This window comes from Papaver somniferum, chromosome 5 (assembly GCF_003573695.1).
Source record: "Papaver somniferum cultivar HN1 chromosome 5, ASM357369v1, whole genome shotgun sequence".
Taxonomy (NCBI): Eukaryota; Viridiplantae; Streptophyta; class Magnoliopsida; order Ranunculales; family Papaveraceae; genus Papaver; species Papaver somniferum.
Window position 1 is genome coordinate 173,737,268 of NC_039362.1, and position 19,756 is coordinate 173,757,023.

The 19,756-nt window shown below is 35.1% G+C and overlaps 2 long non-coding RNA genes across 3 annotated transcripts; both read right to left on the reverse strand.

Annotated features, from left to right (window-relative positions):
• On the reverse strand, positions 1-2,457 carry LOC113278173. Of its 2 annotated transcripts, XR_003325343.1 has the most exons (4): positions 2,311-2,457; positions 2,014-2,202; positions 1,792-1,826; positions 1-276 (listed from the first exon to the last, which is right to left on the reverse strand). It is a non-coding gene; the product is annotated as an uncharacterized LOC113278173 (long non-coding RNA). The 2 variants fall into 2 exon arrangements; XR_003325342.1 differs by lacking the exons at positions 1-276; positions 1,792-1,826 and having other exon boundaries at positions 1,863-2,202.
• A 12,966-nt stretch (positions 2,458-15,423) lies between these two features.
• LOC113278174 lies at positions 15,424-16,000 on the reverse strand. The gene is made up of 2 exons (XR_003325344.1): positions 15,852-16,000; positions 15,424-15,754 (listed from the first exon to the last, which is right to left on the reverse strand). It is a non-coding gene; the product is annotated as an uncharacterized LOC113278174 (long non-coding RNA).
• Between the last annotated feature and the right edge of the window lie 3,756 nt (positions 16,001-19,756).

The following is a 19,756-nucleotide window of genomic DNA, read 5'->3' on the forward strand; positions in this document are numbered from 1 at the left end:
TGAAGATAAGACACAAATTCACAATATTATTCATGTAATAAAATAGTTTACATTACACATTACATAAGAATTAAACATATGATATTATGATGTTCTACCAAAATCCAATAGGTAATTTAAGGTGCACGACAACATATTGGGCAGCCACAGCACGGCTTGTATTGACCACTACTACATTTAATTTCTGGGCACTCATCCGGTGGATGAGCGCACTAAAAACTTCACAGATAACTTTTTTGGGGCATGTAATTTCTTGATCCTCCTCATGTAAAAGTCCTGATAATCCATGGATGTATAAATATAAGTTATAAGTTGTAACAAAAGATTGCATTCAATTAGATCCATGGTATAAGCTCAGACTAACCCTAAACATATCTGAACCCGTTGAGCCTACTCCTGAGTAAATCCATCCCTACTTTTTTATGTATTTAAATAAATTGTTTTGTGATTCCCACCTTCCAGACCCAATCGAATAGGGGAAGGGGACTCAAAGTCCAATCTCAAAATTGTACGGTTTTGTTAGAATAAATATTTAATTTGTTAAAAAAAGTGTTATGCATCAATAAACTCACTATTTTTCAGGTTGTAATCTATTTATAGAGGGTGGATCCATAGACGCTCTTAGATGGACAATATCATACATGATTTGCGATATTTTTTTTGAAAAACCCAAACGCCAATAAATTTGAATCTAATATCTAGATGATACGTTTCTCTTATAAGACTCTACGTTCTTACAAAAAATAAGAGCAATTCACTATCTGCCCCTTTGAATATCAGCCGTTAAAAGTTAATGGTTGAAATTAAGATCGGTATATGGTGAGATTCGGTATCTCCAATTGTGCTCATTTTTGGTAAGAACGTAAAATCTTATAAGAGAAACGCATCATCTAAATATTAGATTTAAATTCAATGTGGTTTAGATTTTGCAGAGAAAATAGAGCAAATCATGTATGATAGTGTCCATGGATCCTCCTGCTATTTAAGACATCTTTACTAAACTAATAAAATAACTTAATTTCATGCATGCCCTTTTTTTCATTTTTATTTGATTGATTTGGTACTTAATGGTTGGTCAATTTCTTTGCTATGTAATTTCTAAAATTAAATCAGAAGATGAAGCTGAAATATCGCGAGTGTGTTTAGAATCTCTTTGTTATATCAGTTGATGAAATTGAAATATCGAGTTCCCATTTGTAAAAATGTGTAATAAATTGGATTCTAACAAAATCCTAAGAAAAAATAAATAACCAAAAAAAAAAAACAATTGAAATATTGGCTCAAAATTTTATTTTTGAAATATTAGAAAATAATATTCTAAAATTAAGGATGTAATCTTTTTGGGTCATTTTTTTTTCTTCATTTCATTAATATATTAGCCCTATCAACAACAAGATCTTAATAAACATTAAAAGGTTTTGGTGGACGATAAGAAAGTAGACTTACTGCTCGAAGAACAGGCGGGCATGGCAATCAAGACAAGTAAGAAGAAACAAAGAAACACAATAAATTTGGCCATGATACACTGAATGATTTTTCTTGTTTGATACAAATACTAGGTTCTCGGGTCCTTGTCGATGATTTGGGTATTGTTGAATGATAATGGTGCGTAATTGATGCCAACTAATCTCTCTATTTTATACTTAGTTCTGAAAAAATTATGAAAATATAATTCAATCAAATAAAATAACTCATCTATCCATTCTTCCTTTAGTTGTTTATTTTGGAATTGGTCAACACGTTATGATAACGTCAATTTTATTAATTAATTCAAGTTTGAATTCAAGATACCTCTTTCTTGATGATGCTTCTTGATCGGCATATTCCTGTCAGAAAAATTGTATCCATGTAACCAAATGGACTTTTCTAATATATGATAATATTGAATGCGCAAATATAATTCGGAAGATCCTAGCGACAGAGAAATTACAATGGGTATATAAAATATTATATAGCAGCAAGCTGCATCAAATTAAGAGGAGCAAACAAAATACCGTTCAAGCAAATACTTACATTACGAAAATATATATACATACACACATAATTGGTAAACGGCACGACTGAACCGATATCCTATCGATTAAGCTTCAGGACAGCATTTTGGGCACACTTTTAGGGGTCCTGGGCAGACAATTAGGCACCTAACTTTTGGGCCGCATGTTTGTGTATCTACTACTTCCTGATCACCCTCGAGTATTATTCCTATGAATGTATTCAAAGCAAATAACAATTTTGTACGTTTATTATGTACGTCTACATGTGATGATATATAATTAAAGAAATAATTGAATCGTAAGGAAGTAGTCTTACTGCTGGATGAAGAGGCTGGCAAGGTAACCAAGACAAATAGGAAGTAGCTAAGGAACATCTTGGCCGCCATGATATACGGTGATGCTTTTCTTTTTCTTGTTTGATGAACAATGACGATGATGATCGAGTGATGCTTACGGACATCTATAAATATATAGTACTCTACCATTTGAAATATCTAGTCAACAAGTAGGATAAGGAATTCTGGTTCTTTTAATGCAAAGGATAAGAAATTAAAGTCGATGTATACCATTGTATGGTCCATATACATTGCATAAAATAAATTTGACCATGGGTTACTATCTTGTCTGAATTCCAAAATATCTCTATTTTGTTGTTATAGTTGGCTAGCTACAAAATCGTCCTCCTAATCGGAGGCTGTTGATGTCCCATGGATGTTGCTTTGCTACTCCATCTCAACTTGATCGATTTTCAAGGTCTAAGAGCAACTCCAGTGATGCGAATATAATCAAAGAGCAAAAAATGAAAAGAAAAAAAAGTAAAAACCTATAATTTATTTCGTGCTGCCACGCTACGATGCAAGAGCAAAATTTGGTGGAGCTCACATAATACATTTGCCTGGTTCAAATATAGTTTAAATCTTACTTGTCATCAAGCGAACATTATACCCCACCCCAGTTTATACTTGACCCTGATTGAAACGGATATATAACATCCGCCCCACCATCATATGAAAAATTAATATTCGCCTCACCATCATAAGGATGTATGACATCCTCCCCACTCCAAACGGCTACTATACCTGCGCCTGATAACAGACATGTTTTTAAGCTCCGCTCGACTATATATAGTTTTGGTCAGAATTTCCGACCAAATATACTCTGAAACCTTAAAAAAAAATACACCATATTTGGTTTAGCACATCCCGCTGCGATTGGTATTTGGACCAATTTTAAAGTTTAGCTCGTGCATTGTAGACACTCTAAGAGATGAAAGCCTAGCATTTGGGTAAACATCCAAACAAAGCATGTCTCTGATCAGGGTGAAAGAACAATATATATATATATGCGTACATTTTATGGAATTTATTTTGTTGAGAAATTTAATTACAGAGGTACATTTACAAGCATCGAACATTAAAAATATCAAAATACACATACAATCCGCAAGCCTTGTAAAATTAAGTGGGAGAAAATACAAACATGGATGGGTACTCAGAAATAGAGGTATAAGTTGGGCCGGGTCAGCACATTCATGGCACAACACAACACGTTAAAATTGGAGCACAACACGGCACAACACGTGACCTGGCACGGCAGGGGTGCGACACGTTAGCTTAGTGTGTTGTGATATGCCAGAAAAATAGACACATCAGCACGGTACAACACGTGACACGTGTAAGTACGCGGCACAGTATAGCACAGCACGGCACGTACAGAAAGCACGCCAAATCATGCATAAAATACAACACAATACATCACATTTCATACATATTTTACAAAAAAAGTCTTTATGTTACCAGTTTTAGACATTTTATTTTCGTTATGCTGATTAATTTCTATAATAATACATATACTAATTAAAATATCGAAAAAATATTTACTTTGGAAAACATAAAATAAGTGGGCTAGCACAACACATCACGACACAACACGATTATTTTTCCGGCACAACACAGTACAACATGCCATTTATCACGGCGGTTTGAATCTCTGGCACAGCCCAGCAAAACACGCTAAGTATGTGACTTCGTGGACTGGGCTGTGCCGCCTTCATGTTTTACATCTCTTGCTCGTAAATATTGTATTGAAGCATGCAATATACTAATATTAAGAGGAGAATACAATTTACAGAATACAATAGATACGCAGGAATGATTGAATAAATAAAAATGAGATTCCAACAGATCCCGCAGGCGTCCATCCAGCACAACTACAGAGAAGGAAACCAGGCAGCCGACAGATTGGCCAATCACGCGGCAGATGGAAGTCAAGCAGGAAACTCCTCAACCAAAATATGGGACCAGGCAATACCATCTTTTATTATTCAAATCTTATTTTCTGACTCAGTGGGTATCATATACCCACGATAAATTGTAAACTAATTTATTTTAATAAATTTCATGCTTCAAAAAAAAAGATACGCAGTACGATTAATTTGGGTAGGTTTTATATCAGATTGCAAAAAGGTAAGATACATGTATGTAACCTCATAGATTTTATTAATTATATACCATACACCGAAAATATGATAATATTGAGTACAAACATACAACACGCTAGCATCAAGCAAATAGGAGAAAGTACAAACGTAGGTACATGAAATGTGATATAGTCGTATAGCATCAAGCTACATCAAATTATGAAAGACAACACAATATCATCCATGTACCATCTAACTCCTTTAAAATCCTAAGCTCATAAGGCTCCACGTTGAACGGTGATCCTAACCCACTCATAGAATTGCAGCGTTTCACTTTTCCTCAAAGGAGAGAAAAAAATGATTTTTCTCAAAATATTCTCATCCCGTAAAAATTAAGGAAAAAAAAAGAATAAACCCTAAAAAATATTCTTTATCCATTTTTTCCCTCTCTTCAGCCGTGTTGTAGAGATGCAGAAAGAGGTTTTCATCTTCCACATCTCCAATTCAACTATTCTAACCTAAACCTTCTTATTATCTCACATCTTTGATCTTCAGGGAAACGATTGTATCTTTGTACCTCAAAAACTAAACCTAACTATCATGTTCTTACGTCATTATCTCAGTAAAAATTTCCCCTCCAACCCTAAAAACCATTCTTCTCTGCCGCTCTCCATCACTCGCATCTTTTCCTATATGTTCTCCTTCGTCTTTTGATTTCTCTAACAGGAACGAAGAAGTAAGGCACATCAGGTATGATTTTTCATCACGTGTTCTTATTTTTAATGAACACACTCTATTTTCTATTTTGTAAGTTAGGGTTTATTTCTTTTTTGAGTCCTTAAGTATGGGTTTGTTTGATTTTTAGCATAATCATGATGTACACTCATCCCATCTCGCCTCAAACAGTCATCATACGTATTGATTTACTAGCCAACTCATTTTATCTTTAAGAACCCTTATCTAATAGACTAAAAATTTTTTTTGTTGCAGAGGTTAATGTTGATTCACATAAGAAAAAATCTTATCGAGACCAAGATAATTGGAAGCAATTATTACGTATTATTTTCCTTACCTATTGGTGGAGAAGTTGTCAATTTACTGACTCAAATAGGTATTACGTCTGAATTCTATTATTTTCATTACCTAATTGATCGAAATTTGATTGAATTGGTCCATATGATTTCCTTATCGGATGAACTAACAATACTATCGATTTTCAAAAGATGATTAATTAGGGTTTACTATTGATTTCCCCTAATTTGATTGAATTTTTGTGAATTAGATTTAAATTGGTAAAGCCTTTTTAATTTGATTTTTTTTTTTGATTGATAAAAAGGGTTCCCACAATTGGGACGCCATTTGATATGAAATTCTTAGATTGTTTTTTAGCAGAGGCTGGGAAGCATGGTGAATCATTTTTATACCCGTTCCCTTTTAGTACCATAGCAAAGAATTTTCGGGAGGTGTAATTTCGTATTATTCAGCATAATACACGCAACCACTTTTGCCTCTAATTTGTATATTTTATGTGTAAAAATTTGTAATAAAGGGGTGTTGTGACTATTTCTTCATTGGAAGCAGATATGATACTTTTGGAAAGGTGGGAAAAGCATCAGTGTGAACAAAAAGAGCTGGCAGGAAATCATCTATTCTGATATAGGTGGGCATCGAAAGCAAATATGAGACTCTTGATGGAGGAATTGTCAGAGAGGACGATTTACTCTGTGATAAATGTGATTGCATTCTACTCTATTCAGGTATATCCACAATCATTCAGATAAAAGAAAAAAAAACAAATTACCATGAATTTGCGCATTGATCTTCAATTGCCTCTGCTTCCATTCATTTAGGTTCGCACATTCTCTCATTATACTCTTTGCTTTCATTTTTGTAAGGTCGGAAAATTTGAGATTAGTTAAACATTGGGTCTTATAATTGTCGTAGTCTGTGGTTTGCGTTGGGAAAAGCATGCAATAACAGTGTTTAGAGAGTGCCTATAGGAGCCATCATCTTGCGTGTAGTGATGGGGGTTTCCTAATGGGTGTCTGCCTCTTTTGTTGAAATTAAGACTATTAAATGGATGCCCTCTGTGTCAAACTGAGACAGACATAGTTTTTTCTGATCCGTAGTCTTCAAGTTTTTTGTTTTAAGATTTATTATGGACATAAATGTTTATGCTCCCAGGTAGCACTGGCATTAGGTCAAGGACATTTCCTTGGAGCTGTGAGGAAATCTCAGCTAGAACTAAACCTACCGAATGGTCGATGTGTTGAGGCATATGGAGTTCCACTGTCAACAGTCTACGTTCACTTTACTACACAAGCTCAAGTTAGAGTAGGCAAATTGTTAGCGAAGGCGTTTTATTCCTTCAACATTGCTTGATTATCAATGTAATAGCTCTCCACTTATGACATACTGATCAACATATTCCTGATTTGTGAATATATATATATATATATGTTATAGTTATTATTTCTAACCTTTATAACATTACCCTCTTGGATCCCTATATCCTTAATCTGCCGTGTCTAATCTTTATTTACATTAAAACATTTTGTTATTAAAAAACTATTTCGGGTTTGGTTTTGTTTACTAGGATTTATAGTTTTGATTTGATTTCATCTACTAGGGTTTTGTTAGTTTATTGGTATTTTTGTGTACTATTGAAACTGTTCTTTTTGCATCTGTGATTCTAGAGTTTTATTGAACATTTGATTTGCACTTCGGCCTTTTCTCTACAGGTCTGCAGAGTTGTGTATGCTTGGAATTACTATTGGAGCATCACTAGGTACTCATCTAGGGTAAATGTCAAGACCAGCAAGGAAGGGAGGTAAAAAACGGTATTATCATTTTGTGATGAGGCTGAGCGAGAATACAAGTCCCTTAGTTTTGGAGCATTCTTTGGAATACTTCAAGTAGTTAGACATAACAGTATATGCATGTCTAATTAATTAGTCATTTTGTTTTCTTCTTCTTGAGGCTTCCTAGAAACGGATGGAAGTTGTGGCATCACCTTGAAGTCGCTCACAATGGGTAAATTTCTATGGCAACCGACTTCAACTGCACAGTTTATTAAATCCGAGAAAATGAAAGAAGCTCTTATTTTGGATGCCAAGAAGTTGCAGTGGAGACTGGTGAAGACTTTGGAATGAATCCCAATATTGTCAAAATTAATATCAAGTTATAGGCAATTCATTTGTAAAATTTCTCTAATTTTCATGAAAATTGATTTATGTAGTTTTTCCCATGGATTTTAGGTGATGCATATTTGTAATGTATTTCATATGGAAAAAACTATAGGTTTCCTTGATAGTGATAGTTGGTCCTGCTCTTGAAGATTTCCTTGCCCAGGTATCTTAGAAAAATTATTTCCTTGCAATCATGGGTCTCATATTTGGGAATGGTTCTCCTACGTATATGTACATAAATTTGAATGGTGACTACTTCAATTTATTGTTTGGTTCACAGTGTGTGTCGAGACGGAATTCAAGGTGAAGTCCTGCCAAGGATTTCTATTGAAGGTTTGACAAGTCCCTTTCATGAAACATTTTTTAGTATTCTAAAACATTCTTAACATGAGAATTTCTAAATATGCCCTCTGCTTTTCTGCAAAGGTTAACCAATTTGGTTTTGTGCCTGTGAGCATTGAAGCTGGATAGGATGTATTTAAGAACATTCTTAGCAACAGATGGTTCTTTGCTGAACTTTATGTATTTAAAAATATTCATATATAAGATGTTATACTAACTTCTCCTATTTGGGGTGCAGTGGTGAAACCGAAGATACATTTGTTGCTGATCTTTCTTTGGTTTTGGTTTTGGCCATGATGAGTTTGTTTCTTTTTTCTTTTCTTAGTTATTGTTATTTATCTTTTATATTATCATTTCTGCTTAAAAATTGCTCCTTATTATTTATGTGTAAATCTGAATGAAATTTGTGAAGCTCACATATATTTGTCACATAGAAGTTTCTGTTTTTGTTCCTTGCAGAACGCAATTGGTAGATTGGATGATTAAGTTGCACCACAAGAAAAATGCTGGTGAATATACTTTTTTCCCTTCTATTATTACTGCAGGATACAACTAAGGACTACCAGAGCCTGCAACTTCTTGGTTCCCTTCATAAAATGGATGAATCCATGAGACGTCAACCCATAATACCTATAGTTATAGGGTTTTGTTAGCATTAATCTCATATCTTTAATGTTGATTTTGTATGCAATTTCTTATCCTATAAGAAATTAGAGGAGGAATTATAGTAGATTTAAGAGAGGTGGAGTGAGTGAGAGAACGAAAAGGATCAGAAATACAAATTCAAAAACTTAACGTCTGTTTGTCTAGATGTTTCTTAAGTTTGAAGTACGAAATTCAGAGTCCATATACCATTCTCGAAGAAGCAAAGGTTTCTTAAGTTCTCATTTAACTATGGTGTGATTTTGTAGGAGCAGAAGACATAATTGTGTGCAGGTTTCTGAGAAATTTTACTTCCCAAGTCAGAGATTCAAAGAGGTTGTCGTATTCTGCTGCTGGTCCGGGTATTAATGTGAACAAAATCTCAAACATGGACCAGATTATGCAAACTTGCAAACAGAGGGCCTTTGCTAAGTCAGTCAAGGTATACAAGAAATTTGTTACCTCTCTCTGTGTTGGGGTATATATTTAAAAACATAGTTTTGTAATAATATGCCAAAGTTAGAGAGATAGTATGGTGGCATTGTTTTGAGCTCCCACACTATAGGCATGGGTTCAATTCCCACCCCACACAATTTCACTAGGGTATATACTATTTATACTATATATTATGTTACATTAGTCCGGGAGCGGGGCCTTGGGGGTCTTGGGAGGTCTGCTGATCCAGAAACAATTTTTTTGCTGTTTTTAACTTAAATTTTCAAAACGTATTAAGATAATTATATCATGATTAATTACAGTTAATGTTGAAATTTTAATACGGCCGTTTTTTTTGCTGTTACAAAGAATTTTAATTGGCATTTAATCGAAAATTAATTTTCCATTAATTCCATTGATTCTTTTTGATTATAAAAAAAAAAAAACTGGTTTCTGAAAAAAAAAGATATAGAACGTTATTTTTATTTCGTCAAGTTTTTCTGAGCAAGTGTTGTTGAAAGAGTTATTATTGATTCGATTTCTCAGTGCAGAGAAATCGAAAGAGATAAGCTGTTTTATCCCATAGGGTTTCGACAAAAAACTGACTGCTAGCACAATCAAGAGGCAGAGTCGCGAAACACCTTAAAGATAGCGACCTAGTACGCGACTCAGCGGTTTCTTTGTGTAATTTGATTATAGTGCTTTGTTTCAACAATTTTAAGGTGTACGTTTCTGCTATGGAGAATGAAAAGAAGCGCGTTGATGATACCAACAAGCCTTTCAAATTTGAAGGGTTGCATTTCAGAAGATGGAAGCTGAAGATGTTCTTTTATCTCAAACTGATGAAGCTGCATATGATTGTGTCGAGTGTTCATCCTGGAACCCTGGAACCTGCTGCTGATAAGACTGCTGCTGTTGCTGCTGCTGTTGCTGCTGGCGGTGGTGCTGCTACAGATCCACCTCCTACCGGTGGTGTTGAAGAAGTTGTTTCTCAAACTCCCGAGGAAAAACAAAAGGCCATCGACAAATGGATCGATAATGACTTTGATTGCAAAAACTACATTCTTAATGCATTATCTGACGATTTATATGAGTATTATTCAACTTTTGAAACTGCTAAAGATGTATGGGATGCATTACAGAAAAAATATGACACCGAGGAAGCGGGTTCAAAGAAATATGCTGTGAGCCGGTATGTGAGATACCAAATGGTGGATGATAGATCAGTTGTTGCACAGGCTCATGAACTTCAAAAAATTTACCACGAAATTGTGGCCGAAGGTATGAAAACTGATGAACAATTTCAAGTTTCTGTAATGATTGACAAGTTACCACCTAGCTGGAAAGATTTTCGTAATACTTTGCGTCACAAGACTAAAGAATTTTCTCTTGAAAGTTTGATTGTTAAGCTCAGGGTTGAGGAAGAAGCTCGGAAACAAGATAAGAAGGAAGAGATTCTCATTGTTTCTAACAATAAGACTCATCCTAATTTAAAACCTAAGAAAAGGGATATGAAACCTAACCCGAACCAGAAGAAAGGAGGAAGGCCTAATCAAAACAAGAACCAACACCCATCGAAAAATGGACAGAATTCCAATTCTGAATTTCTTTGTTATATCTGTAATAAACCAAACCACATGGCTAGGAATTGCAGATTTAACAAGGAAAAGAATAACGCACAAGCTAATGCTGTGGGTGACGTTATAATTGCCATGGTCTCTGATCCAGAGTTCTACATGGTTGGTGGATCTGATGGGTGGTGGATAGACAGTGGTGCTTCGCGTCATTGTTGTTTTGATAGGTCCATGTTTAAGACTTATGCTGAAACCAAGGACAAGAAAGTGTTATTGGGAGACTCCCACAGCACTATGGTGAAAGGTTCTGGTACGGTAGAGTTGAAGTTTACTTCTGGGAAGACACTCATGCTGAAAGATGTCCTTCACACTCCAGAAATGAGAAAGAACCTTGTTTCCGGCTATCTTCTCAACAAGGCTGGGTTGTATCAAACTATTGGGTCTGATATTTACACTATAACTAAGAATAAGAATTTTGTAGGAAAGGGTTATGCTACTGATGGAATGTTTAAGCTTAATGTTGATGCTATGAATAAAATTGATTCTTCTGCTTATATGGTTTGCAATTTTAATGTTTGGCATGGAAGGCTTTGTCATGTGGGTAAAAAGTTAGTAAATAACATGAGTAAGTTAGGTGTCCTCCCTGAATTTTCTGAAAATGATTTTGAAAAATGTGAATACTGTAGTCAAGCAAAAATAACCAAGACTTCACATAAATCTGTTGTAAGAGAATCGAAACCACTAGACTTAATACATTCTGATTTGTGTGTATGAAGGTATCCTAACTAGAAATGGCAAGAGGTATATCATGACGTTCATTGATGATTGTTCTAATTATACTTATGTTTATTTGTTGAGCCATAAGAACGAAGCTATTGAAAAGTTTAAGATTTTTATTGCTGAAATTGAAAATCAATTTGGTAGGAAAATTAAGAGATTTCGTAGTGATAGAGGCACTGAATATGATTTTCTCCTTTTACTGAAATTTATCAAACTAATGGCATTATACATGAAAGAACTGCACCATATAATCCTCAAATGAATGGGAAAGCTGAAAGAAAGAATCGTACTCTTACTGAATTGACTGTTGCTTGTTTGCTTAGCTCTGGTGCTGCTTCTCATTGGTGGGGTGAATGTTTGCTGACTGTTTGCCATGTTTTGAACCGCATTCCTAATAATAAAACCATGATATCTCCTTATGAACTTTGGAGAAATAGAAAACCTAATGTCTCTTATTTTAGAGTTTGGGGTTGCTTAGCTTTTGTTAGAAAACCTGATCCTAAAAGACATAAGTTAGAAAGTAGAGCTTATGAATGTGTTTTTATTGGTTATGCTCAAAACAGTAAAGCTTATAGGTTCTTTGATATTAATAATAAGGTTATTATTGAATCTATTGATGTTGATTTCTTTGAAAGAGATTTCCTTTTAAATCTAGAAATAGTGGGGGTAATAGTGGGGGTTCTTTATCTAGTGTTTTACCTAGTGCTGATTCTGAACATAGATTAGAAGAACCTAGAAGTGCAGAAACTAGGATCACTGAAGTTGAACCTAGAAGAAGTAAAAGAGCTAGGACTGACACAAGAGATCCTGATTTTGAATTTTATGCCGTAGAGGAAGAACCTTCTAATTTACAAGAGGCGTTCAGTTCTGCAGAGTCTAGTTTCTGGCAAGAAGCTGTAGATAATGAATGGGATTCTCATATGTCTAATGGAACTTGGCGTATAGTAGATTTACCTCCTGGTTGTAAGCCTATAGGTTGTAAATGGGTTTTGAAAAGGAAACTAAAACCTGATGGAACAATAGAGAAGCACAAAGCTAGACTGGTTGCTAAAGGATTTAGGCAACGAGAGAACGTAGACTTCTTTGATACTTATTCTCCTGTTACTAGATTAACATCTATACGTGTTTTGATTGCTGCTGCCGCTGCTCATAATCTTGTTATTCACCAAATGGATGTTAAAACTGCCTTTTTGAATGGTGAACTAGAAGAGGAAATTTATATGGAACAACCTGAAGGTTTTGTAATTCCTGGACAAGAACAGAAAGTATGTAAGCTAGAAAAATCCCTTTATGGTTTAAAACAAGCTCCTAAACAGTGGCATGAGAAATTTGATAATTTAATGATTTCACATAACTTCAGAATAAACGAGGGTGACAAATGCATCTATTATAAATTTGAGAATGATGTGTGTGTGATTGTTTGCTTGTATGTGGATGATTTGCTGATATTTGGTTCCAATTTATCTGTTGTCAATGAAACTAAAGGTATGCTTAGTTCGAATTTTGACATGAAAGATTTGGGTGAAGCTAGTGTAATCTTGGGAATCAAAATAACTAGAACTAGTAGTGGTATTTGTTTGGATCAATCTCACTACATTGAAAAAATTCTGAGAAAGTATGAATATTTTGATTGTAAGCCTGCTTGTACTCCGTTTGATCCTAATGTGAAATTGTTTAAGAACACTGGAGAAAGTGTTAGACAATCTGAATATGCTAGTATAATTGGAAGTCTGCGTTATGCAACTGATTGTACAAGACCAGACATTGCATATGCAGGGAGTTCTGTGCAGGTTTACCAGTAATCCTAGTTTGGAACACTGGGATGCTATTAAGAGGGTTATGCGGTATCTGAAAAGAACCACAAACCTAGGATTACACTATAAGAGGCATCCCGCAGTCCTTGAAGGATTTAGCGATGCTAATTGGAATACTCTTTCAGATGATTCCAAGGCCACCAGTGGATATGTTTTTACTATTGCTGGGGGCGCTGTATCTTGGAGATCAAAGAAACAGACAATTATATCCCAATCTACGATGGAGGCTGAATTGATGGCACTAGCAGCACTAGTGAAGAAGCAGGATGGCTGAAGAGTCTGTTATCAGACATTCCAGTATGGGAAAAACCGATACCAGCCACTTTGATCCACTGCGATAGTACCGCGGCTATCGGAGTAGTAGAGAACTGTTATAATAACAGTAAGAATCGACAGATACGTCGAAAGCACGACACAGTTAGAGAATTTCTCACAACTGGTGTTGTTAGAGTAGATCATGTAAGGTCTGAAGGAAATATAGCTGATACTTTGACGAAAGGATTAGCAAGAGAAAAGGTATGGAATATCTCTAAAAGTATGGGACTTTTGCCCGTGAGAAGTTGAGTCATTGAGTCATTTTAATGGATACCCAACCTAGAAATAGGTTCAAAGGGACTAGACGAAGTTACAAATAATATGATAGAGTCATGCATTCCCATAGCATGATATCCTGAAGTGGGAAACAGGTTGAGTGTTTAAACTCTTAATGATGTCTATAGCTCTTAAGTTAAGAGTGGGATATACAGGAGTATCCTTGATAGACTCACCTATACGAATGTGAAGGTGTGGCCGCCTTCTATGAGAACTTGGGCATTTCTCTAGATCGTTCGTTAAGAAAGGGATAAGCACATGGCCCTAATGTGCAAAATTAAGAACTTTACTCTAAGATATAGTTGTGTGTGTTGTATAATCTATTATTAGTTAGAGTTCAAGACGAGAGTCACTCTAGTTACCCGATACTTAGAAAGTTCAACACTATGTAGAGGTTCAAGTCGAAAGGCACCTTTGCTTATGCACAACTGTATAGCACTTGCTCAATGTTTTAAAATATAAGTGGGGGATTGTTGGGGTATATATTTAAAAACATAGTTTTGTAATAATATGCCAAAGTTAGAGAGATAGTATGGTGGCATTGTTTTGAGCTCCCACACTATAGGCATGGGTTCAATTCCCACCCCACACAATTTCACTAGGGTATATACTATTTATACTATATATTATATTACATTAGTCCGGGAGCGGGGCCTTGGGGTCTTGGGAGGTCTGCTGATCCAGAAACAATTTTTTTGCTGTTTTTAACTTAAATTTTCAAAACGTATTAAGATAATTATATCATGATTAATTACAGTTAATGTTGAAATTTTAATACGGCCGTTTTTTTTGCTGTTACAAAGAATTTTAATTGGCATTTAATCGAAAATTAATTTTCCATTAATTCCATTGATTCTTTTTGATTATAAAAAAAAAAAAAAAAACTGGTTTCTGAAAGAAAAAAAGATATAGAACGTTATTTTTATTTCGTCAAGTTTTTCTGAGCAAGTGTTGTTGAAAGAGTTATTATTGATTCGATTTCTCAGTGCAGAGAAATCGAAAGAGATAAGCTGTTTTATCCCATAGGGTTTCGACAAAAAACTGACTGCTAGCACAATCAAGAGGCAGAGTCGCGAAACACCTTAAAGATAGCGACCTAGTACGCGACTCAGCGGTTTCTTTGTGTAATTTGATTATAGTGCTTTGTTTTCAAACACTCTGTGTACCTTTATCTTCTTTACTCTTTTTTTTATTGGTTAGATAAAAACCCAACGCACGAGTTTTACATCCTACACCGTCTAAAACATCTAATCCTAATACTCTTCACAAACGTTCTCTCATGACATTCTAACTTCGATCTTCGGTGATTCTTCCATCCAGGTAAGTCTTCTTTTGTTACATGTAAGTTTTCTTTTGAAATTTTGAAAAGAAAACTTAAATAAGGTTCGATTCTAAGATTTATACGGTGGGAAAAGCCTGAAACTTGCATATACATTTGCATGTCAGTTCACAAAATCTCTAACTTGCATATACGGAGGCGCTGGCTGAATTCACAAAATCTTTACCAAATCATATCAGGACTGGGGCGAGGCGAATCCGAGCTTTACCAAATCATATCGGGACTGGGGCGAGGCGAAGCCGAGCTTTACCAAATCAAATGGGAACTAGGGCGAGGTGAAGCCGATCTTTACCAAATACAAAATATGGTCAAAGAAAGAGGAATTTATGCATTGTATTTGTAGTTGTAGATTGAATTGGTGAACCAAGTTTGAGAAGCTTCCCGGACGTAGCACGGACACAAAATCTAATTTTCATTATACACAAGATGGAATATATTTTACCATTGATATGCGGTACGGCTAGGATCTTATTAATCAAGCTGAAGGACAGCATGTGGGGAAACCACAACACGGCGTGTAAGAACCATTTGTGCATCCGATTCTCGGGCACGGTCTTGGAGGTCGCGGTGGGCACACTATTCCTATGCAAACAATTTGTGGGCATGTATGTTTGTAATCATTTTGGAGTAGCATCCCTGGTATAGATCCATGCAAATATTAAACTCGCTGATATACATATACATATTTAATTAATTAACAAGAGAAAAAAAAGTTATAAGGAAGTAGTCTTACTGCTCGCGGATGAGGTTGCAGGCATGTCAATCAAGGAGAACAAGAAGAAGTTAAGGAACATACTGATCTTGGCCATGATTCAATGAATGATTTGAGTTTTGATTCTGATCTAGTAATGCTAACAAAGCTCTATTTATAGTAGTGTACGAACTAAAAATATTAACTTTAATAACAAATATAGAGTATGAAAGTCCTTGTGTACATTCTACACAATTTGTGTTCTTCGTTTAGTTTTTCTTTTAGTTTGAATTCAAAGATATCTCAGTTTTGGTGTTATTCATGGCTTTAATCAACTTGCCAATTTTTCTTGGTCCCTTGACTTTTCGGGTTATGGATCAGGATCAAATATGTTTTTTGATAAATGGTTTGCTCAGCACCACCTCATAGATTGCGTAATCCTCCTTAGATCCTCATACGAGGTAGCTCCGAAGCTGGCTATGGGGTAGCTTAGTGCTTGCTTAAGGCTGAAGGACAAAACAGTATTTAGATGAGGAACTATTGACAGACAGTGAGTTCATCCATGGTTTTCCACTTTCAAAAATTTCTCTTCATTACATGACAGCATGTTGGGAAGCCACGATACGGCTTGTAGAGGTTGTGGTCACACAATTTGTATATTTACATAATTTTGACAAAGAAAAAGTGTATCCTTCATTAAATATAAGAAGTGACCAAAACGATGACAACTTACAAAGACACGGAGGAACAACGAAAGCTACATGTTGCCTAACACAATATCCCAATGACTGACCAAAGTATTCAAAGAAAACCGATAGAAGAGAGCGCATACTGTGGAATCTCCACTTAATTACAGAAATGGTAACAGGATCTAAGTTCCTCCTCTGGCCTCGCATGCATAAAGCCACCAGTAAAAGGCAGGAGACCCAAAGTTTTGCTAATCATCTTTTTACTTCTTTTGTTTGACTACTTCCATAAATTGGCTATACTGTAGAAAAAACCCAACTGACCCCAAAACTCTTGAGAAAGTAATTCCATGCCCATAGTTTGTGGGCATCTGTACCTAGCCCTGTGATTCTTCTGGAGTATCATCCCGGATAGATCCATACACATACATAATTGGTTTATAATAACCTATTTTGGGGCATGTATATCCGTGATCCTTTTGAATAAAATCTAAACGGTAACAAATTTGAAAAATGAGTGCAATCCAAAATAACAATCTTTGCTCTCTATTAATAAGAAAAAAAAATTAAAATTTCAACAAGACAAACAAGAAAATGCTGAGGAAAATACTGATGACCATGACGAATTCATTCATTGATGAATTGATGATGATCGAGATCGCGACGCTCTATTTAATAACAAAAATAGAATACGAAATTTCTTGCATACATATTATATTATGTGTTGTTCGTTCAGTTATTATTCTCTAATTTGAATTCCAACACATCTCAGTTTGGATGATCTTTGTTCATTTTTTTTTTTGAAGGCCAGTTTGGCCCGTTTGGGTGATATTAATTGTTTGTACCCAAAATAAATTCTAGGCACAAAACACGATGACTTGATGATTATGAGGTGAAATTAGGGTTAAAAACGCATCGAAGAAAATAAAGAGACACAATAATTTAATGTGGTTCGGCCATTGATGCCTACTCCACGGATGAATCCCCGTAAGGAGAAATATTGTATTGATATGAGATTACAGTATTTGTGGTATGGTTAGCTAACCTAGAATTATCGTTCTTTGAGTTGGATTTTGGCCTCTATTTATAGGAAAAAACCCTAATATGGTTCCATAATAACCCTAGATTTGTAGTTATCCAAAATAACCACCTGGATTTGTACATATCCTTTAATATTTGTGTCTATCCTTGAAGATCCATGTCTATCTTGAAAGATCCTTGTATATCTTCACATGATTTGAGTTTATCTTGAAAGATCCTTGTATATCTTCATAAGATTTGTATCTATCTTGGAATATTCTTATCTATCTCCCAAGATTTGTGTCTATCTCAAAATGACTTCCAAAAATAAGTCTTTTAAGCTTCTATAATAAGCTAGACTGGGCTTCTATATTAAGCCACGTGGGTTTCCTCAATAAACCTCCGGACTTCCTCAATAAGTCCGATCTGGGCTTCCTGAATAAGCCCTGTGGGTTTACTCAATAAACTCACGGGTTGGTTTCCTCAATAAACCTTCGGACTTCCTCAATAAGTCTGGTCTGGGCTTCCTCAATAAGCCCTGTGAATTTCTTCAATAAACCCACGGGTTGGTTTCCTCAATAAACCTTCGAACTTCCTTAATAAGCCCGGTCTGGACTTCTCAATAAGCCCTGTGGGTTTCCTCAATAAACCCACGGGTTGACGCTATTAAATAGTTTGTGCGGCACGCACGTACACTATTTTAATAGGTACAAACATTAATATTATAATATTCATGGCTCTGTTTAATCAGTTTGCTCATTTTCCCTGTTCGTGCTTTGGTTTTGGCGCTATATGTACTTGTCAAACTCTTGACTTTTTCATTTGGATTATCAAATAGAATGCTTTTCTCGGGACTTTTATATTTAGTCCAAGTCCATAATGTTTGCAATTTGGGTTTTATAAAGAATTCGTCGATCATTCGCTGTTAAATTGCGTTTATATTCGAACGAGTTTTTAGGAATCATGGTTTCTTTGGGGACCATGGTCTTATTAGGCTAACCTCCCTATACTTATAAGGGGTGTTTCAAAGTTAGGTAAATACCCATTTAACCTTTACTTTAATTTTAATTAAAACTAACTTAATAATTATATTAATCTAATAATATACATCTAATCTATATGAATTTATTAACCATAACCAAAATCAAAATGAAAAGAGCAATCGGAAATTTTTAGTTTTGAAAAAATGTTTATTCTCTTCTTCTTCTCTCTTTCCTTGACGTTCCTCGTTCGATTGAAAAACCCATCAATCTTTTTAATTCGTTTTTGGATAGGAAAATTGAGTAGTAATCATCAAAATATGGTTTAAATGGGTGTTAAAGTGGCATGTTCGGTTAGGAATAGTTTTTTAAAAAAAACTAGTTTTGTAACCGAACATTCTGAAACCAAGAACACGAAGAACACTTCGGTTTCACGAATTTAATTTTTCATAACCGAACTCGGAGTTCGGTTGGTTCGCAAAAAATTCTAAAACTAGTTAGTAACCGAACTCTACCCATAATACAAAAAAAAAATGTAACCGAACTGTGTTATTTTTCCCACTATGTTGAGTTATGATATAACCGAACTTTACCTACCTTGTTCGGTTGGTTCGCAAAAATTTCTAAAACTATCTAGTAACCGAACTCTACTCATATTCCAAAAAGAATTTTTTTTTCCAATGTAACCGAACCGTGTTATTTTGCCTACTATGTTGACTTTCAATTTAACCGAACTTGTTCCACTATGTTCGGTTTGTTCGCAAAATTTTTTGACAAACCGAACTCTTCACTAATTGCATACATGTGGAGTTCGGTTAGATATGTTGTTGGGTTAAAGTTTGCAAACCAAACGAACATTACTCTGTAAGTCCTATAAACAAAGTTCGGTAACCTGTATGTATGGAAAAGATAACCGAACAACTAAAAACCTCCATTAAAGAACGAGTTCGGTAACCTGCGTATATGGGAAAGGTAACCAAACTACACTTTCAGATGAGTTCGGTAACCTGTTCTTCACATAAGGTAACCGAACAAGCCCAAATCTACCCTAAAAATTTACAGTTTTTTGAAAATTTGGAGCAATTCAACCAACATTATCTAAGTTTGAAACATACCTGGGTACCCAAATACTCTTCCTCCGGTTGTGGTTGGTAAAATCCTTTGTTTTTCATGTTTTCCTTCTTCATCTTCTCCAACTTTACTCTCTCAATAATTCTGCTTCTTTTAAAAAAAAAGTCATCTGATTTTTTAATCTCATTAA